The 9,832-nt window shown below is 37.1% G+C and overlaps 1 long non-coding RNA gene across 2 annotated transcripts in view; it reads right to left on the minus strand.

Annotated features, from left to right (window-relative positions):
- Positions 1 to 615: 615 nt before the first annotated feature.
- Positions 616 to 9,832, minus strand: part of LOC107675996 (uncharacterized) — a 23,213-nt gene continuing 13,996 nt past the window's right edge. The window contains exons 2-4 of one of the 2 annotated variants that reach the window (XR_001632668.1): positions 9,316 to 9,388; positions 1,307 to 1,361; positions 616 to 1,060 (exon numbers count right to left, since the gene is read on the minus strand). This is a non-coding gene — a long non-coding RNA (uncharacterized LOC107675996). Of the gene's footprint in view, positions 1,061 to 1,145; positions 1,172 to 1,306; positions 1,362 to 9,315; positions 9,389 to 9,832 lie in introns of those variants that run through there. The other variant, XR_001632669.1, reaches the window with a different exon arrangement.

The following is a 9,832-nucleotide window of genomic DNA, read 5'->3' on the forward strand; positions in this document are numbered from 1 at the left end:
ATATATATACTGTATATATATATATATATATATATATATATATATATATATATATACACATACATACAATAAAATTTGTACATTACTAATTAAAAATGAATTAATTTCAATTACCAAAATATATATTAATTAATTTTTTATTAATAATATAAACATTATATATATATATATATATTGAAATAAATCTGAAATAAAAAAATGTATATTAGATGATTTTTTTAAGTATACAACAATAAAAATGTTGCCTAAGTGAAATACATACATTTAAGTATACATTTCCAAAACTAAAACTGAAATAAAATAAAGCTAAATAGAAAGAGAAAAAAAAAATCTAATAAAAATTACTAAAACTAATAAAAGTTGAATAGTATATAATACTAAAATAACAATGATATTATCACGGTGGTCACACCACAAATATTTGAAACAAATACAAACAAACAAACAAAGACGTGCTCTTCAGGATGAACCAGGGCTGTATTGTACACCCTCTGAGATATTAGCAAAAGCACACAATGAAAACATTTAAATGGAAGGCTCTCAAAATGATATCAGTAATGGATTAATTCATATCCACCTCTCCATCTGTTTAGTATAGTCTATACAACGGCCCGTTTCTAATGGACGGCTGGTGTTGGCCAGTCATCTCCTGCATTACTCATCTGTTTCTCATTTTGCATCTTATTCTTTTCTCATCCACTCTCTCATCTCTTACACAGGCCAATCAGGACCTTTTCTATTTCAAAGTCCATTTTTCAAACACTTCAGCTGCCTTTCATCTCCATGTTTTTCCTCGTACATAGAGAGAGACTGAGAGAGAGATGAGGAGCAGCTCATCTGGAGAAAGCAGAGAACAATCTCTTCATCTTAAAGTACCACCAGCCTCTGCATGCACAAATATCTTTACCACTCCAAGCCCTGGATCAGGTATGACATATCTCACTCTCACATGCTCTGTCTTGCTCCCTTCTTCTCTCTCACTGTAGCGGAACACTGGATGCACCAAAGGATCAACCTCGAATAAGGACAAACACCAGTAATGCCTTTTCTTGGGTGTTTACTGCAAGCATGAAATGGGACAGTGTTACAACAATCATCTGTTCTGGTTTCACAATCTCTCTTCAGAATGTTTCACACAGACTCAAGTTACAGGTTGTTTTCTTTACAGTAACTGTAATTTAATAATTGTTCCACTCAATATAATGCATTACACCAAAGGCACATTTTTATATAGAATTTATATGATTTATGAACACTGATAATTAATAAAACAATAATAAAACAAAATGAACACAATAACTCATACCTGCAAGCATGAAATGGGACAGTGTTACAACAATCATCTGTTCTGGTTTCACAATCTGCAAATACATCATTTAGTTAGTACATTGCCCCATTTTTCTAATATGCAGGCGATTTACAATACCAAAGTAACAACTCAGTTTCTGTTTCTTCTCTTTAACACATATAACATGCTTTGAGTCATGAACTACATTACCCAAAATGCACCGCCGATTACTGGCGCGCATCTCACATTGTGCAGCAAGGAATTAACCACTCGCGTCAACAAAATGTAATGAAATGAAACTCAGATTAACATTAACAAGCACCATCAGACTTATGAGAATGAACACAGAACATAAACTGATATTTCAGATGTTGTACCGTTCATGGAAGTACGACACAATCGCAGGTTTAAAGCGATACAGTTTATGCAAGTATTAAACATGTACAACCTCTAATTTTACACATAACAGGGTCAACAACGGTATTACCAAAATATTTTGTTCTGATTTCATTGTAACTTCTATTTAATATGCTCTAGGAACATGTTTGATTTGTCCATTAACAGAGACACGTAACGTTCTTCTTCTTCTGTTTATTGGCGGTTTTGGAAAACCAACTTAAAGGTGCATTACCGCCACCTACTGATCTGGAGTGTGGAGTGAACAGATTTGGTAGAGAAAAGGATATATATTATATATATATAAAAAAATATTATATTTTATATATATATATACCACAATTATAATTTATATTCTTTCCATATTTCCTGTCTTTTTTAGATAATTGAACACTTCTTCTTTAATTCTTGATTGCATTTGGCTATTCCCTAGTAATATCTTGAGTGATACTTTATCATGTCCCATCAAACCTAATTTATGATTAAGTTGATTTCTTTCTCTTTCATACGCATCACATTCTAGAAGAATGTGCTTTACTGTTTCTGGATTCCCACATTTATCACATCTTCCATTTTCATGCTTCCCTATTTTGTGTAAATTGAAATTTAAAGCTGAATGTCCAATCCTAATTCTTGTTATAACATCTTTCTTCCTACTCCCACATCTTATTCTCTCTTCACCTACACACCCCTGTATCTGGTAAAGATGCCTTCCTTTTATTCCACTATCCCACAACTTTTGCCATATCTTTCTTACTTCAATTGATATAATTCTCTTGATTTCAGATTTGCTAATTGCTATATTAATCTGAGTGCTTCAGAGCCATCTTAGCCAAGCAGTCCACTTCCTCATTTCCCTCCACCCCAGTATGAGCCGGTACCCATAGGAAGTATACCATTATCCCTGATTGTCTAATTCTAAACAAGTACTGTAATACTTCATATATTAAATCTTGCCGTGCTGCAGATTTACCACTCACTAGACTTGTTAGAACAGACATTGAATCTGTACATATTACAATATTATTTGGTTGTATTTCTTCAATCCATTGTAGTGCTAATATAATTGCTATTAATTCTGTAGTAAAAACAGACAAATGATCTGATATTCTTTTGGCTATTTTTATTTTAAATGCAGGAATATATACTGCTGCTGCTGTCCTTCCGACACGTAACGTTACCTCTCTTCAGAATGTTTCACACAGACTGAAGAGTGCAGCACCCCAGGGGAATATACCATTGATCGAAGAGAGGGGTACACCACATCAGCAACACAAAAGAACATAACATTCTTCTAAACAAACACATGCAGTACAAGAAAGTAGTGTGATTATAATGTTCAATAAACACCAAGATTAAATGCGGTGTAATAAAATCGCAATTTCCATTCTGCAATAATTTTAGATATACTCCCAACCCCTCCCCCATAATGAAACGATGGATCATCCCTTACCCAGTCTTTCTGCACTTGGTTTTTCTTAACCAAAGTAACAAACAAAGTTTGATGAATTATAACACTTTCACACCATTACACCACTCTGTTCTAGAAGATGAAATGTTCATAGCTTTCATGAAGTGCTCGCAGTCCATACAGTGCTCAAGCATCACCTTATGTGCTCCAAACACACGCGCACACGCACACACACACACACACACATTACTTCAGAATTCAGTCTGGGTAAATTTCAAAGTCAGAAATGTTTGTAGGTTTATGTGAGTAGGTGTTTATTTGTTGTGTTTCTATGTTGTTTAAAGTGAGATGATCCTGACTGAACACCGCTGTGACAGGAAGTATAAATTCCTGTCATATAAAAGGACAGACTGACGTATGAGAAAAAAACACTTACACTAGCCTGAGGAGAGAGAAAAGGTGTATATACATGTGTTTTTTCCATTACCAGAAAAGTCCTACTTTAACTTTCTGTTCTCTCATTCTCTTCTTCCACTCACCTGGTTTAATTTGGAACACAACATTTGAACACTTTGACAAGGTTTGTGTACACAATCACCAGCAGCTGGACCTATTGAAGCTGGCAGACAGGCAGGTAGACAGGTTTGCAAACCAGACAGGTGCACCGTAGTGATCAAACAATGTTTCTGTTTAGTTCTATTCAGCTGTATCTAAGCACTGAATTTGGAAATGGTTTCAACAAGCATTTTCTTGTATAATGACGGCTTGACACATTGTCATTGTGATCTTAAATGCAATAAATTGCCAGAACAAACAACAATCACAATGCCAGTTTTGTCTGTTCTCAGAGGGTGAAGGCGACAGCGGTGTCACTGGGTTTTCACTGCAGTTCAACCCCAACAATCTGTCTTGCATCAAGCCTACCTAACATTGACAAGATGACAAGCTGACAAATCCTTAATCCAATCTGAGCGATGAATCCACATGAAAATTATCCTAATGTTCCGATCCCACCAACAGACCCTGGAGAAAAAAAATACATTTCTGCAGCCAAACCAAGACTGAGCTTGTTCACATCTTGTACACACTGATATCTGTCAAACCCAAAGGTTAATTAACTTGTGTCATGAAGTAAAAATGACGTTTCTTAACACAAAACCTTTTTTTTGTCCTACTGCTGCTTCCAGTAAAACCTCCACCAAAAAATCTGAATGAGAAAAATAACACACACACACACACACACACACACACACACACACACACACACACACACACACACACACACACATTCCAGTAAAACCTCCACCAAGAAATCTGAATGGGAAAAATAACACACAAAAAAACTTTAATTAAAGACAGATAAAGAATCAGAAGTTCTCCATATTTCCACAACAAGCCTCTCCAAAGGTGTACATTATTAGCACAAATGGACCAAGGGCAGTTTAAGCTTCTGTTCCTTCTGATTAGGATTTGGGGTTTTGTGCCGTTTTAATAGTTTACGGCAAACTAATTAAAAACACAATCACTACGGGAGCTGCCCTGGGCTCCTTTACAGACAGAAATAAATAGAGTCGTGTTTGGGAAACTGTGCCTCCCGCCGTGTGCTAAAGGTGAAAGTACTTTTGTGTGCAGCGATTTGTGTCGAGGAGATTCGCTTGAATAAGTGTTTTATTCAGGCAGATGAGATAACTGAGCAGTGAAGCAAGACTCGACATTAGTGTCTTTACTTATTTTTGTCTCTTTTTTATTTTTGTTATAAATCGTTGCATTTTTTTAAACAAACATCAAAACATACAATAAATCTTGTTAAAGAAATTATTACTGCTAATGCTATAGAGAGGCTGATTTTTGTTGTTTTTGAAGTTTGACAGTGTACACCTTTATTCACTGAATGGAGCAGCATGAACATTCTGCCTAACATTTCTTTTTTGTTCCACAGAAGAAAGCAAGCCCTATGGGTTTGGAATCGATGGCTAAAAACCGAATCATAACTGCCAGATTTGAAACAAAAATAGTACAAGACTTCAAAAGTTTCACATTTGCTGCAATCCAATTTTTACAGTTAAAAAAAAAAACATCTTATACAGAATCGGTAAGTTCCTCTCATGGGTCTGGTTTTGTGTGTGTGTATTTAGGCAGGCCCAGCAGGTTTTGTAGTTTATTGACCTGATTATTCTGCCAGGGAATTACTGTCTGATGTGCGAGTGTATGCGCTGTTGTACGTGTGATGGTACGGCAGAACAAATATTGACATTCATCTCTCTTGCTACATTTTTCCCGGGTGCCACTTTAATTGGCCCGGAGAAAGTCACCACAAATAAATGAAAGCTGACTCTCTAAAAGCTTGCAATAAATGAAATATTTTTTTTCTCCCCATTGTTCGCACCACCTTCTCACGCTTCCCCACCTCTCTCCATCCGTGAGAAATCTCAAGCCTTTTCCTCTGAGGTAAATAATGACTTAATACAGCCAGATAAAGGCAGAGAAATAATAAAATAGCAAATTGCCATTTGTTTCTCTTTTATACCCCATGCTCTGTTTGACTTGAAGAGTTCAGGGCTGAGAGAGTTGCTAGCTGTTGCAGCAGAGTACACAGAGTGAGTTTGTCCCTGTCAGTTTTATCACTGTTTTGACAGGAGTGACATTAGTAAAGACACAGATATGAATGTGTCTGAGTTTTACAACAAGGGCTGAGCAAAACAGACAGCTGGTAGCACAGTTACAGAGACAGATGCAAACTCTTCAGCTACAGAGCCCTGCAGGAAATAAAAAACAGCTTAAATCAGCCTGAGGTGGCTTTTCTAGTCTGGTCAAGTGGGTTAAGCTGGTCTGTTAAGGGTTAAGCTGGTCTGTTATGACTGGAAGACCAGCTGGCAGAGCAACTAAACCAGATAAACACCAGCTTGGACTGGCTGGAAGACCATCTTAGGCTGGTTTAAGCTGTTTTTTTGCCATGCTAGTCCTGGATCTATAGCCATTATGTATTTACACAAGCTTCACTTCACATAAACTGTCACTCATGCTAACATTTTTAAGCTCCTAACTGCTCTGACTAAAGCACATTTAATCTTCTGAAGTTTCTTACAGACTTAAAGGTTAAGGCTTTTTTTTTTTTTATGTTAACACATTTCTTACTTTCAACAGTTTTTTTTAAAGAATAATTTTTAGTGTTTTAAGAACAAAGAGACTAAAACGGACAGTCAGACTCTTCATAGAGAATGGAGAATCATGGATTTCATACAAAATGGAGATGCATGAAGCATGACTTGAATAGCATTTAGTAGTTCAGAGTCTATTGTGAACTCATAGTGATTAAATATGCTTTAATCTTTCAAGTTAGGCATTTGAAATCCACATGTGATGTGAGAGCCCATAATAAACAAGCTTGCATGACTGACTGAAAGACTGACTTAAAGCAAGCGCATGTAGTCTTTAGGGTCAACTGTTATATTAAATAGCTCATTTCATCATTTTAGGTTTTGAATAAAGGCTTATAATGTTAGTCAAGTTTTTTGCATCAAAACCAATCATATTTTAGTATTTGACCCTCTGTATTAAACAAGTAATTTCATTAGCTGTGCCTTTAAGACTCTATTCAAATGCTCTCCTAACATGTGAATAGCAATAACAATGTATATGCAAATCCTTCATCATATTATGACAGGTTCACAAAACAATCCACACTGAAATGTGTCACACAGACTGAAATCTTGCCACTGGTTATTGGGATTATCCAGAAGGATATGCAGAGCGGCAGGTGCTACACCACAAGACTGGGTAGCATGTTATAGTACTTTTTAGCATTTTTATTTCCAAGGATTATGTAAAATATTTAATTTTAAAATGTTGGTATGTGTAGAGACATTGTTAAAAATAAACGTACGTAACTTGTATCTAATATTGTGATTATTCAGAAGGACATGCAGAGGGGTAGGTGCTACACAAGCCTCAAAGTTTTTCAGTGCTCAAACTGGCCAGTATGTTTTCATAGTACATTTAAGACTTTTATTTTCAAGGATGATGTAAAAATTTAATTTTATATTTCCATTTAGCTGACAGACTTTGGTGTACCATCTGACAACACAGGAGACTTTGTCTTAAGGACTGAAGTGAGGAAAATCAGTGACGGTCCCACGTCAAAGTGTCTTGTGTGCTTTCTTACCTAATCCTCTGAAACTAACCCTCTGCTCTTCATGATCTCATCCGTCATGACAACATCTCCAAATACCACTCTGGTCAAATTTGAATGGCTCCTAATTTAGCTTTGAAGCTCACCAAATCTTTGTTCAGCTGGTCTTCTTGGCAAGATTCTCTAATAAACTTTGACCTTTGTGGATGATGGAAATCAAAGGCAGACATGTTGTTAATAGGTTAAGAGAGATCATGTCTCAGGAGAACATGAGAACAACTCTTTCTGAATGCCTTTTGAGGTCAGGAAATACACAGAGGTTTTACTGAGTGCAGCAGGGACAAATTAATAGGGGATCAAGGGAAAGTGCCTCTGAAAATGAAACAAAAATTATTTTTCATATCAAGTGAATCATATCAACACAAATCTGTAATGACATTTTTTGTTTCTCATAATAGGACAATCATTTATATGAAATAAAAGTGATTTATTGATTGTTTTATTCACCTGGTCAGGATGTAAATTTGAGCCCAACGGTTTTGTATATTCTAAAGACAAGAACAAAGCTGATAGTGGAAAATATTATCTGATTTATTGTCTTGAAACACCCTAAAATGAAGTGGAACATGTATGTAGATTTGATTTGTTTACATTAAGGCAAATCATGGCTCGTATAGCACTTTACTGAATGAGTTACAGTTTAGCCTGAGACTCTTATATGATGAGACAACTGAGGAATGCAGACTGGAAATAAAGAGCTGTTTGCTTTGCAGGGACTGAAAAAAAATTCTGTAACTGTTCTCCTCTTTCTGTTCCCTTAATGGCCCTGATGAGCACACACACACACACACACACACACACACACACACACACACACACACAGAGAGAGAGAGAGAGAGCGAGAGAGACACTATCACCACTGACCAATTTGAGACAGACAGACACATTTGGTCTCCAGGGTAACCTAGCTTTTGTCTATCTCGTTGCCAGGTGACTGGTTGTCATAGAATCCAGACATGTACATTTAGTATTTGACACGAATCTCCAGCTGTTATCCTTCTGTTCCAATATTTCTTAATTTTATCATTTTAATGTGTTTCTTCTACATGTTGTCACTTTAAAGAATGCCATAACAAATGACATACAAACCCTTTTTTTGATAATTCAGAACTCTGTATCATCGCATGTTTCAAGATTTCTTTCAGGAAAAAAAGTGCAGCTCCACCTCCCTCCAGTAGAGGAAAAAAGCAGACAGACAGACAAATAGATAGCAACCACCCAGAACACCTTAGTAACTGCCTAGCAATCACCAAGAAAACCCTACCAACTGACTAGTAGCTTACATAGATAGATAGATAGATAGATAGATAGATAGATGGATAGATGGATGGATGGATGGATGGATGGATGGATGAATGGATAGACCGATAGATAGATAGATGGATAGATGGATGGATGGATGGATGGATGGATGGATGAAACACATGAGCCTGTAGAATCATTGTGACCCTGGAGTGTGTGTGTGTGATTGTGTGCGTGTTTGTGAAGGCATGTCTGCCCTTCAACTGACACAGTTTAGAGGGAGCTGAGAGTAGTTGGGTAAATTTGGCTAATTCTGCTGATGTGCCGGGGGAGAGAAACACACTCAAGCTGACTGAACTGGGTGAGTATTAAATGTAGGGCAAAGTTCCAAACCAAAACTACCACACTCACACACACAAATACCTCACTCACACACAAGCAGACACACATACACACACACAGGTTTGTTTTTGTGAAAAGTGGGGACATCCCATAGGCGTAATGGTTTTTATACTGTACAGACCATATATTCTATTGCCCTACACCAACCCTACCCCTAAACCTACCCCTCACAGGAAACTTTGTGCTATAAATACAAATGTCAGCTGGTGCGCATTGGCTACAAAGACGAAACAAAGCATCCGTGCCACACACTCTCTCACATAAACACACATTAACAATCACATGCACCAAGCTGGCATAAACATACACAAACACACAAGACCTCTCAAACAAGTAAACTTTCTCGGGATCCATGTTCTGCTGATTGTCTGTTGTGTAAATATTTACCTTAACACTCTCCAAATTCCCTGGTCCCTTCATCTGGTCCACCATTGCCCCTGCGCTCCTAATGTGGAAAGAGCTGCAATCAAACACACACAATGTGTTTACCTCATCTTCAACATAAAATACACACTGCTAATGAGAGCGCGAGACAGAGAGAGATGTACAAAGACAAATTCACAAAGACATGTACACACACACCACAAACAGATCCATGAGCAGGAATCATCAGGCCACCGCACACATACACACACACACACACACACAGACACACACACACACACAGCTAATCAGCAGTGAGTGGCAGTGTGAACTCTATATTTAGTGATTAATCTGTCATTGGGAGATTTACACGAGTGACATCATCAGATTAGAGAGGTCACTGGAGGCGGGGCTTGGCAGGTAAGCAGCGTGTGATTGGTCCCTGAGGATGAATGGAGCTGTCAGTCAGTGTCAGGTTTAGCTGCTGGCAGACGAGACGCTGAAGACGAGAATAATTAAGATTTGTTAATGTTTTTGGAAT

This window comes from Sinocyclocheilus anshuiensis, unplaced genomic scaffold (assembly GCF_001515605.1).
Source record: "Sinocyclocheilus anshuiensis isolate Anshui unplaced genomic scaffold, SAMN03320099.WGS_v1.1 scaffold2012, whole genome shotgun sequence".
Taxonomy (NCBI): domain Eukaryota; kingdom Metazoa; phylum Chordata; class Actinopteri; order Cypriniformes; family Cyprinidae; genus Sinocyclocheilus; species Sinocyclocheilus anshuiensis.